Source organism: Capra hircus, chromosome 20 (assembly GCF_001704415.2).
Source record: "Capra hircus breed San Clemente chromosome 20, ASM170441v1, whole genome shotgun sequence".
In the NCBI taxonomy this organism is placed as follows: Eukaryota; Metazoa; Chordata; class Mammalia; order Artiodactyla; family Bovidae; genus Capra; species Capra hircus.
Window position 1 is genome coordinate 56685629 of NC_030827.1, and position 9479 is coordinate 56695107.

The following is a 9479-nucleotide window of genomic DNA, read 5'->3' on the forward strand; positions in this document are numbered from 1 at the left end:
ATGGAATTGATGATCATCCAGAAAAACCTACTTCTGCTTCATTGACTATGCTAAAGCATTTGACTGTATGGATCACAACAAACTATGGAAAATTGTTAAAGAGACAGGAATATCAGACCACTTTACCTGCCTCATGAGAAATCTGTATGCAGGTCGAGAAGCAACAATTAGAACCAGACTCGGAACAATGGACTGGTTCCAAATTGGGAAAGGAGTATGCCAAGGCTGTATATTGTCACCCTGCTTGTTTAACTTATATGTAGAGTACATCATGTGAAATGCCAGGCTGTATGAAGCACAAGCTGGAATCAAGATTGCGGAGAGATATCAATAACCTCAGATATGCAAATGACACCATCCTTATGGCAGAAATTGAAGAGAAACTAAAGAGTCCCTTGATGAAAGTGAAAGAGGAGAGTGAAGAAGCTGGATTAAAACTCAATATTCAAAAAACTGAGATCATGGCATCTGGTCCCATCACTTCATGACAAATAGATGGGGAAACAATGAAAACAGTGAGAGACTTTATTTTCTTGGGCTCCAAAATCACTGCAGATGGTGACTGATGGACATGAGTTTGAGCAAGCTCTGGGAGTTGATGACGGACTAGGAAGCCTGGTGTGCTGCAGTCCATGGGGTCACAAAGAGTTGGACACGACTTAGTGACTGAAATGAATTGAGTCAAGGGGTAGTACTTCAGTATCTTAGTTTCAAAATATTGACTAAGACACTGAAGTTATTAAAATTAAAAAAAAATTTGAAACCACTCATTCTACATAAATACTTGCTATGTCCTAATTATATGTGATTCTTAAATAGCCATTAAAGCAAAGTCACTGGGTCTTCCATTAGCCTATACGTGTTGGTCTCTTTCAAGTGAGTACATGTCCCCTGAAACGTAGAAATTGGGTTTCTGAAGTCTTCTGAAATCCAAACTTGCTTTTCCCTCCATTCATGAGTACTATTACATTTTACCTTAATCATTCTTCTTTGGCCCAGGATTGGAGTGGAGCAGAGCTGGGCACATCTTCTTCTTTTTTTTTTTTTTTTGATATGGACCATTTTTTAAGTCTTTACTGAATTTGTTACAATATTGCTTCAATTATAAGTTTTGTTTTTTTGGCCTCAAGGCTTGTGGCATCTTAGCTCCCTGACCAGCCCGAACAGGGATTGAAGCCACATCCTCTGCACTAGCAGGTGATGTCAACCAGGGAACTCCTTCGGCACATTGGGTTTTAGTCGACTTCCATGGAATTCTAGGTTCCTCTTCTCCTGGGTCAGAAGGAGAGCTTCAGAGAATTTCCTTCAAAGGCCAGTTTGCCACGTGACCTCTTCACTGTCACTGTAGGAAATTTCCAGGCTTTTAAGGAACATCTTAAAGACTATTTGCTACTCAGTTCTTTGATGCTCAAATCCCGTTAGCAAACATGCTCACTTATCACCACACCTGCATTAAACTTCCCACATCACAGCCCAGTCCTCAAGGTACCCATCTTCTCATCTTCCCTCCTGCCTCCTACATGTAAATTTACTGGCTGTTCTCCCTGCATCTTTTCTGCCTCTTCCTAAACCATGCTTTTATTCCAGCTGTCTCTCCCTCCCATCAAAATAGTAAGTCTTTTCTGACAGCGCTTAAAAATTTATATCCAATTCCCCACCACTCCAAGTAAACAGGTTAGGGCATTTAAGGTGGGGAGTGTGGGTCAAAACTGATCATCTCATTTGAGCCAGTGAATTATTGCCTGACATGCCATATAACATCAGTTCCCTTGGATGAGGCTAAATGAATTATTTTCATTCCTCAAATGACAGTTTATCCACATGCTGATCAAAAACTACACATAACTGCCACCCACAAAAGAGAGTGTCCATTTTTTTTTCCCTAAGTTTGGAAACAAGGTGAGCCATCCATACTTAATATTTAAAAATCACATCCAAAATGATTGTCAGAATAATATTCTGTGCTCACTAAGAGAGCTTTAAAAAAATAGCAAAAATATACAATAAGTACATTGGCAGAGCAATTTCCAGCTTTTGGTCTTAATGCTAGGGTGTAGGGTAAGTGATCAGGAAATAACAGTCACTATTATTACTTTACATTTATTATTTTAATAATAAAATAAATGGTTAATTTCTGCACTTGTAACCCCTCATGCCTTTAGCCACAGGAACTATGGCTACTTCCAAAAGACTTAAGGTATGTAGAGCAGAGAAGCTCAGTGTTCCCTATTCTGGAGGAAGGGAAGGGAGAGGGAGAGATAAGAGGAAAGTGTGTCCAGGTTCTCCCTCCACACTAAACCATCACATCAGGATGCTCCGTATCTCCTGGGGAGGAAGAGGTAAGGGGGCAGACAGAGGCCTGGAGGGTTCCACTCCTGGCATTCCCTTTTATTGAAAGGAAACACAAGGAGAGGGTCTGGAGTTTTACCTTGTAAGCAATATCTTATCTCAGGTTATGATTCAGTGTTTATTGCTTTTAATGTCTGTAAGCTACAGTTTTCTGGTCTTTAAAATAGATGCTGCTGCTGCTGCTGCTGCTGCTGCTAAGTCTCTTCAGTCATGTCCAACTCTGTGCGACCCCATAGATGGCAGCCCACCAGACTCCCCTGTCCCTGGGATTCTCCAGGCAAGAACACTGGAGTGGGTTGCCATTTCCTTCTCCAATGCATGAAAGTGGAAAGTGAAAGGGAAGTCGCTCAGTTGTGTCCGACTCTTAGCGATCCCATGGACTGTAGCCCACCAGGCTACAGTATTGATTATATCTACGTAGAATGATTGTTGTATGGGTTAGAGGCAATGCATGTGAAGCTAGCACAAGTGTACACAGTTGGTCCTGAGGGGAGAAATGTATGCACAACTATATATACTACAAGATGGAGTATGCGATGTTATAACAATAAAGGAACAAGTCAAGTGCTCTAAAAACCCCAGTGAAGGAAAATGTAATCCTAACATGGACTTACGTAGATGGATGATTTCCCAAGAAGGGTGACACTGGAGTTGAGTTTTAAGACTTCAAGAGAGGCCCTCCACCATTCAGTTTATCTGATGGGCACACGTCTTGATCATCTACTGTCTTAGAGACCCTCAGTTCAGTTCAGTCGCTCAGTAGTGTCCGACTCTTTGCGACCCCATGATGCAGCATGTCAGGCCTCCCTGTCCATCACCAACTCCCGGAGTTCACTCAAACTCATGTCCATCGAGTCAGTGATGCCATCCAACCATCTCATCCTCTGTCATCCCCTTCTCCTCCTGCCCCTAATCCCTCCCAGCATCAGAGTCTTTTCCAATGAGTCAACTCTTTGCATGAGGTGGCCAAAGGATTGGACTTTCAGCTTTAGCATCAGTCCTTCCAAAGAACACTCAGGACTGATCTCCTTTAGAATGGACTGGTTGGATCTCCTTGTAGTTCAAGGGACTCTCAAGAGTCTTCTCCAACACCACAATTTAAAAGCATCAATTCTTCGGTGCTCAGCTTTCTTCACATCCATACATGACCACTGGGAAAACCATAGCCTTGACTAGACGAACCTTTGTTGGTAAAGTAATGTCTCTGCTTTTGAATATGCTCTCTAGGTTGGTCATAACTTTCCTTCCAAGGAGTAAGCATCTTTAATTTCATGGCTGCAATTAAAGACCCTAGGAAAGCAGAGATATGAAAGATAAATAATACAGTTCCCAAATCTGTAGACCCAGTTGGAGAAACATCACATTCACAAGCACACAGATGCATGTGTACACAAGACACAAGAGAAATGCAAAGTATATATTTGCAAATGAAGTGATGCAAAATAATATGGGGAGAGGATGGGGAAGGGGAGAGAATGCTGAAGGGACAAGTCTGGATGCATTCATCCAAGATGTTTCCCCCTAGAATGTGGAGGCTTTCACGACAAAAGTAAGTAAAGGAATGGGAGGATGAGAGAAATGTTCAGAAGCAAGGCTATTGAAGACCTCTGTGCAAAGAAGAAAGCAGTGAGTGTCATCAGAATAGCAGAGGCTTGCTGGAGGAGCTTCCTTTGGAGAGGTTTGTTCCTAGGTGATATCGAGTCAGGCTGAAGAATTCTCACGGGGATCAAAGGGCATAGGGAGCGTGTGGTTTAGGAAGAAGCCATTTTCCAGCTGTGGGGAGCCATGTCCTTCCCATCAGGATATTCCTTTTCCTATCCTAGACCTTTAAGATCTTTTTATCACAACTGTCAAGTCCATTTAGAAAGTCTGCCAATGATGCAGGACTCCTTCTGCTTAAGAATAGAAAGAGACTGTGACATGATATTCTGATAATACATCATTTATGTTTGAATATGAACATATTTTAAGTACATAAACTGTGGCTGGAAAATCAATATTATTTCTTAATCTACACTTGTGACTTAGTCTGTATTTCAATTCATGTAGAGAATCTCAGGGAAAGGAATAAGTAATTTCCTGATCTACTTAATGGATGGAAATCTGTGTAATGGTGTCCAACATCTTGGAGAGGCTGGAGTCAGAATTCTTGTCTAAAAGAAAGTAAATTGCATGGTCTTGACTCAGCAAACCATGGATCATGGTCTGTGCCATTACAATAAAGCTGGTGACCAGGGACGCATGTGTGAAGGGAGAAAAGAAATCCAGCAAGATGAGAGAGAGTACTGTTTTCATGGTTGGCAATGTCCCCAGCAGAGAGAGCTTGCATCATTTAATAGTGATGTCACTTTATTGACCATCATAAACTGAAGCTTCAACGCATCATGAATAAATAAATGAGTATCTTGGAAGAACGTAGCAGGAGAAGGAAGAAGAGGAGAGCTGCAGGATCAGAGCGCCCTAGTGTGCGGTGGTTTGGGTGATGCAAGTGGTGAATCAGGTCTTCTCCTGCCTGGGTGCGCCCCAAACAGAAAGCCTGCCCTGCACACAGACACTGATTTCACGAATCAACTGGTATTTGAGAAATGGCTGGTAGGGAGGTATTTCTGTCATTCTTTTTCACAATTCCCTTATGCCATGAAAGCAGAAATGTATCACGGACGAACAGAATTGGACTCCATGTTGGATCTGTTTCTTTTCCTTTAACCTTTGCTTTTCCTTCCCTTTGTTACTATAATCACTGGAGGTTGCTGTCTATAGCTGTAAGCACACCTAATGGCCTGCCTCTGGGAACCTGCCCCTCTGCCTGAACGTTACATTTAAGTGCCTTTGTTCAGCTCACAGGGAGACATTCTGCCTCTGCCCACCTTGAATGGCTGCAGAAAAGAAGAAATTAACATATTCTCTCTCTGATGCTGGCCAAGCCAGGAGATACTTTGCAAGACGAATGGCCTCTTTACTTCCTCGCCTCCTCCCACCCTCTGTTCTATAATAGTAACTGGCATCCAGACTTTGATGAGACAGTATTCTAGGTCACTAGTCCACCATCCTCTTGGACTCCTAGCTTTCCAAATAAAGCTGCTATTCCTTGCCTTAAAGCCTCTTCACCCAATTATTGGCCTGTCCTGTGGTGATAACAGAAATTTACAGAGAATCAACTAGGATGTGGGTTACCTCCTGTGGCTTCAGAATAGAGCAAGTCAAAGGCATCCTTCCCCACTGATCCCTCTGCCACACATACACACATTCCCCACTGCCCTGGAAAGGCTACTCCCGTAGACTCTCAGATGGGATTGTACATCAACTAAACCAGATTCACGGTAGTTTGCCCCCCTCCGCCCCAGGGTAGTACATGCCTGAGGGTGCTTCCATTACTTGGCTACATGTGTTGCACTTCCAAACTGGCACCAAGTGTTTCTATAACAATGACACTGAAGCTATGCCATTCCTTCCTTTCGCAGGAGGGAGAGAGTAAGTTTCTGTTCAACGTTCTAAATGCTACCTGATTAGCTTCATGGGACTGCAGTGACCTCCCCGAGTCCTCCACTGAAGGTGCAAGTATCCTGAAGATGCAGATTTTTCTCTTTTCTATTAAATGGTGCAGAGCAACAAGTTCATCATGACCCCGATTTGATTGCAAAATCATCTATTTAATTAAATATCCTCTATCCCAACAGCCCCACTCTACCTCCTGCACTCCCTCCTTCCATCAGATGGCATTCTGTCCTAAGACAGAAACCAAGGAATGTGGCTAATTGAGCATCAGGGGCAGTGTGATTTCTATACACAAGTTTTTCTCTCACTTGACAAGTCATACAGGGAAGTGAATTGACAGTTAAAGTAAACACCCAGTCCTGTTGATGACACAGTGTCCAAATTATTTCTCTTCTGCAGATGGGCAACCAGTGCTCACAAGCAGGTGGCCAAGACAGCTGGTCCACTTCTTCCCCTGTTGGGGAACTCTTCCCAGGTGGTTTTGGATAATGTAATAGCTGGGTTGATCTAACAGCTGGAGCTGAGCTTTCAGAGACCTTCCTCTCCCAAAGCATCTAGTGGGAAGCTGCTGTATAGCACGAGAAGCTCAGCTTGGTGCTCTGTGAGGGGTGGGAAGAGGGAGGCTCAAGATGGAGGGGATATGTATACCTATAGCTGACTCACTTTGTTGTACAGCAGAAACTAACACAACATTGTAAAGCAATTGTTCTCCATTTTTTTTTTTTTAATGTAGGGGCTGCTGTCAAGAAGAAATACTGTACCAACCCTACTCAGTAGCTGGTACTCCCTTATGTCACGGGCTGCACAGACTCTGCTCCTCAGGAGACTGTCAACAGGTGTGATCAGGAAGGGCTTCCAGGCAGAGGGGTGGAGTGTGGAAAGGCAACGCGACTGATTCAGCATATTCCATCTTCCTGGGCGTCTCTGCTGCTGAGCCACAAGGGAAGCCCAAGAATACTGGAGTGGGTAGCCTATCCCTTCTCCAGCGGATCTTCCTGGCCCAGGAATGGAACCGGAGTCTCCTTCTTTTCAGGCGGATTCTTTACCAACTGAGCTACCAGGGAAGCCTGGATGCCAGAAACCATGGGCATATTCTTCGTCCATGGTCAGTGGACCAGGATGACAGGTGGCCAGGCAACTGCCCAGACACAGCTTCTGGAGGATTGCACTGGGGAAAGGCAGCCTTCAGTGGACTCCACCGTGATTCAGTCCAAGTTTTTCAGCAGAAGTTGGAGGAAGCACAGCTCAAGCAGCCTGTCAGAACCAAACATGTTAATAAAGAGGCAGGAGGCATTCCAGTTCAGGGTTTTGACTTTGCTTAGTTCCCAGAGGCAGCAGGCATTGCAGTAAAATGAGTCTCATCTTCATCAGGCTTCTTGTTTTCATCAGAGGTGAGGGGATCCAGCCTGGGAAGTTGGGCATAAACGAAAAGGGTGCGTATGAATCGAAGTATTTCTAACCAGCTGTACACCTAGTAGATGAACTAGGAGGATGAGCACCACTTTATGTCAGATGTTGCCCTGGGGGAGAGGTCTGGGGAGCAAGGCTGGGTCGGTGCACATCTTTGAGGCTCAGGGCTTGCAGGGGCTCTTGTGTGTATGTGAGGTCAGACACAGGGAATGAGATGAAAGCTGAGGTGTGTCTCAGAACTGGCTTCTGCTATCAGGTTTGGTTTCTGGAGCTGAGAAGGGGTGCCTCAGTCTTCAGAGTAGAACCCAGCATCTCTCTGTAACCTTCCCCTGGGGGTCTGGTTTGGAGAAGACGTAGCCTTCTTCCTTGACTGCATCACTGTTTTGGAATGTGGGCACCCTTGACACTTACAGCTGTAATCTTGACCTTGGGGCCTTGGTCATGAGTCAGAGAGAGAGCGTTTGGTTTAAACATCTCCTTAAATGTTTACTCCCCAAGCAGGGCAATGGCGGAACTTGGCTAGAGGAATGTGCTTTAAGGCTTTAACATCATGTTAAAAAGTATTTACAAGGCACTTATTACATACAAGCAGAAATATACCAGCAGCTGACATAGGTATCTTCTCGACCCAGGAATTGAACAGGGGTCTCCTGCATTGCAGGTGGATTCTTTACCAACTGAGCTATCAGGGAAGCCCAACATAGGTATTAGACATGGATATTAATTAATGGACAGTTAATTTATTAGATGGGGCTTACCTGGTGGCTCAGCGGTAAAGAGTCTGCCTGCCAGTGCAGGAGTTGCAGGTTCAATCCCTGGGTCAGGAAGATCCCCCAGAGAAGGAACTGGCAACCCATTCCAGTATTCTTGCCTGGGACATCACATGGACAGAGGAGCCTGGTGGGTTGCAGTCCATGGAGTTGCAAAAGAGTCAGACTTCACTTAGCAACTAAACAGCAATTAACTGGACAAATATCTATCAGACACCTACTGTGAGCCAGGCACTGCAACAAACATTAAGAATATAGCAGTAAAAATGTGTCAGAATTCTTGCTTTCACGGAGCTTACAACATACTGGTTCAGTTCAGTCACTCAGTTGTGTCCACCTCTTTGCAACCCTGTGGACTGCAGGACACCAGGCTTCCCTGTACATCACCAACTCCTGGAGCTCAAACTCATGCCCACCAAGTCAGTGATGCCATCCAACCATCCCATCCTCTGTCATCCCCTTCTCTTCCTGCCTTTAGTCTTTCCCAACATTGGAGTCTTTTCCAACAAGTTAGTTCTTCACATCAGGTGGCCAAAGGATTGAAACTTTAGCATCAGTCCTCCCAATGAATACTCGGGGTTAATTTTCTTTAGGATTGACTGGTTTGATCTCCTTGCAGTCCAAAGGACTCTCAAGAGTCTTCTCCAACACCACAGTTCAAAAGCATCAATTCTTTGGTGCTCAGCTTTCTTTATAGTCCAACTCTCACATCTATACATGACTACTGGAAAAACTATAGCTTTGACTAGATGGACCTTTGTCAGCAAAGTAATGCCTCTGCTTTTTAATATGCAGTCTAGTTTGGTCATAGCTTTTCTTCCAAGGAGCAAGCGTCTTTGAATTTCATGGCTGCAGTCACCATCTGCAGTGATTTTGGAGCCCGCCAAAATAAAGTCTGACACTCTTTCTATTGTTTCTCCATCTATTTTTGCCATGAAGTGATGGGACCGGATACCAAGATCTTAGTTTTTTAAATGTTGAATTTCAATCCAGCTTCTTCACTCTCCTCTTCCACTTTCATCAAGAGGCTCTTTAGTTCCTCCTTGCTTTCTGCCATAAGGGTGGTGTCATCTGCATATCTGAGGTTGCTGGGGTCCAGCCCTGGCGGATCCAGGGTGATTCGAAGGTGGGGACGGAGTCGGCGTCTTTGGAAAAATACATATTTAATCACAGATATAGAGAGATTGGAAATGGATAGTGCAGTAGGAAGATTAGTGGAGAAAAAGAGGCTGGATAACTTGGATTACGTGGAATAGCATCCATGCTCCAGATGGGAATTCAGCCAGAAAAACGGGAGCAAGAAAGAAGCGACATGGGGGAATCAGTCTTTCTGGAAACTGATCCGATGTCTTTATTTTTGGGTTAGCTTATATACCTTTTGTTACACATAGGGATGAATACAGAGTCACGCGGGGGTCAGCAGTCCTGACCTTTATCAAAATCAGGTGCTTCACA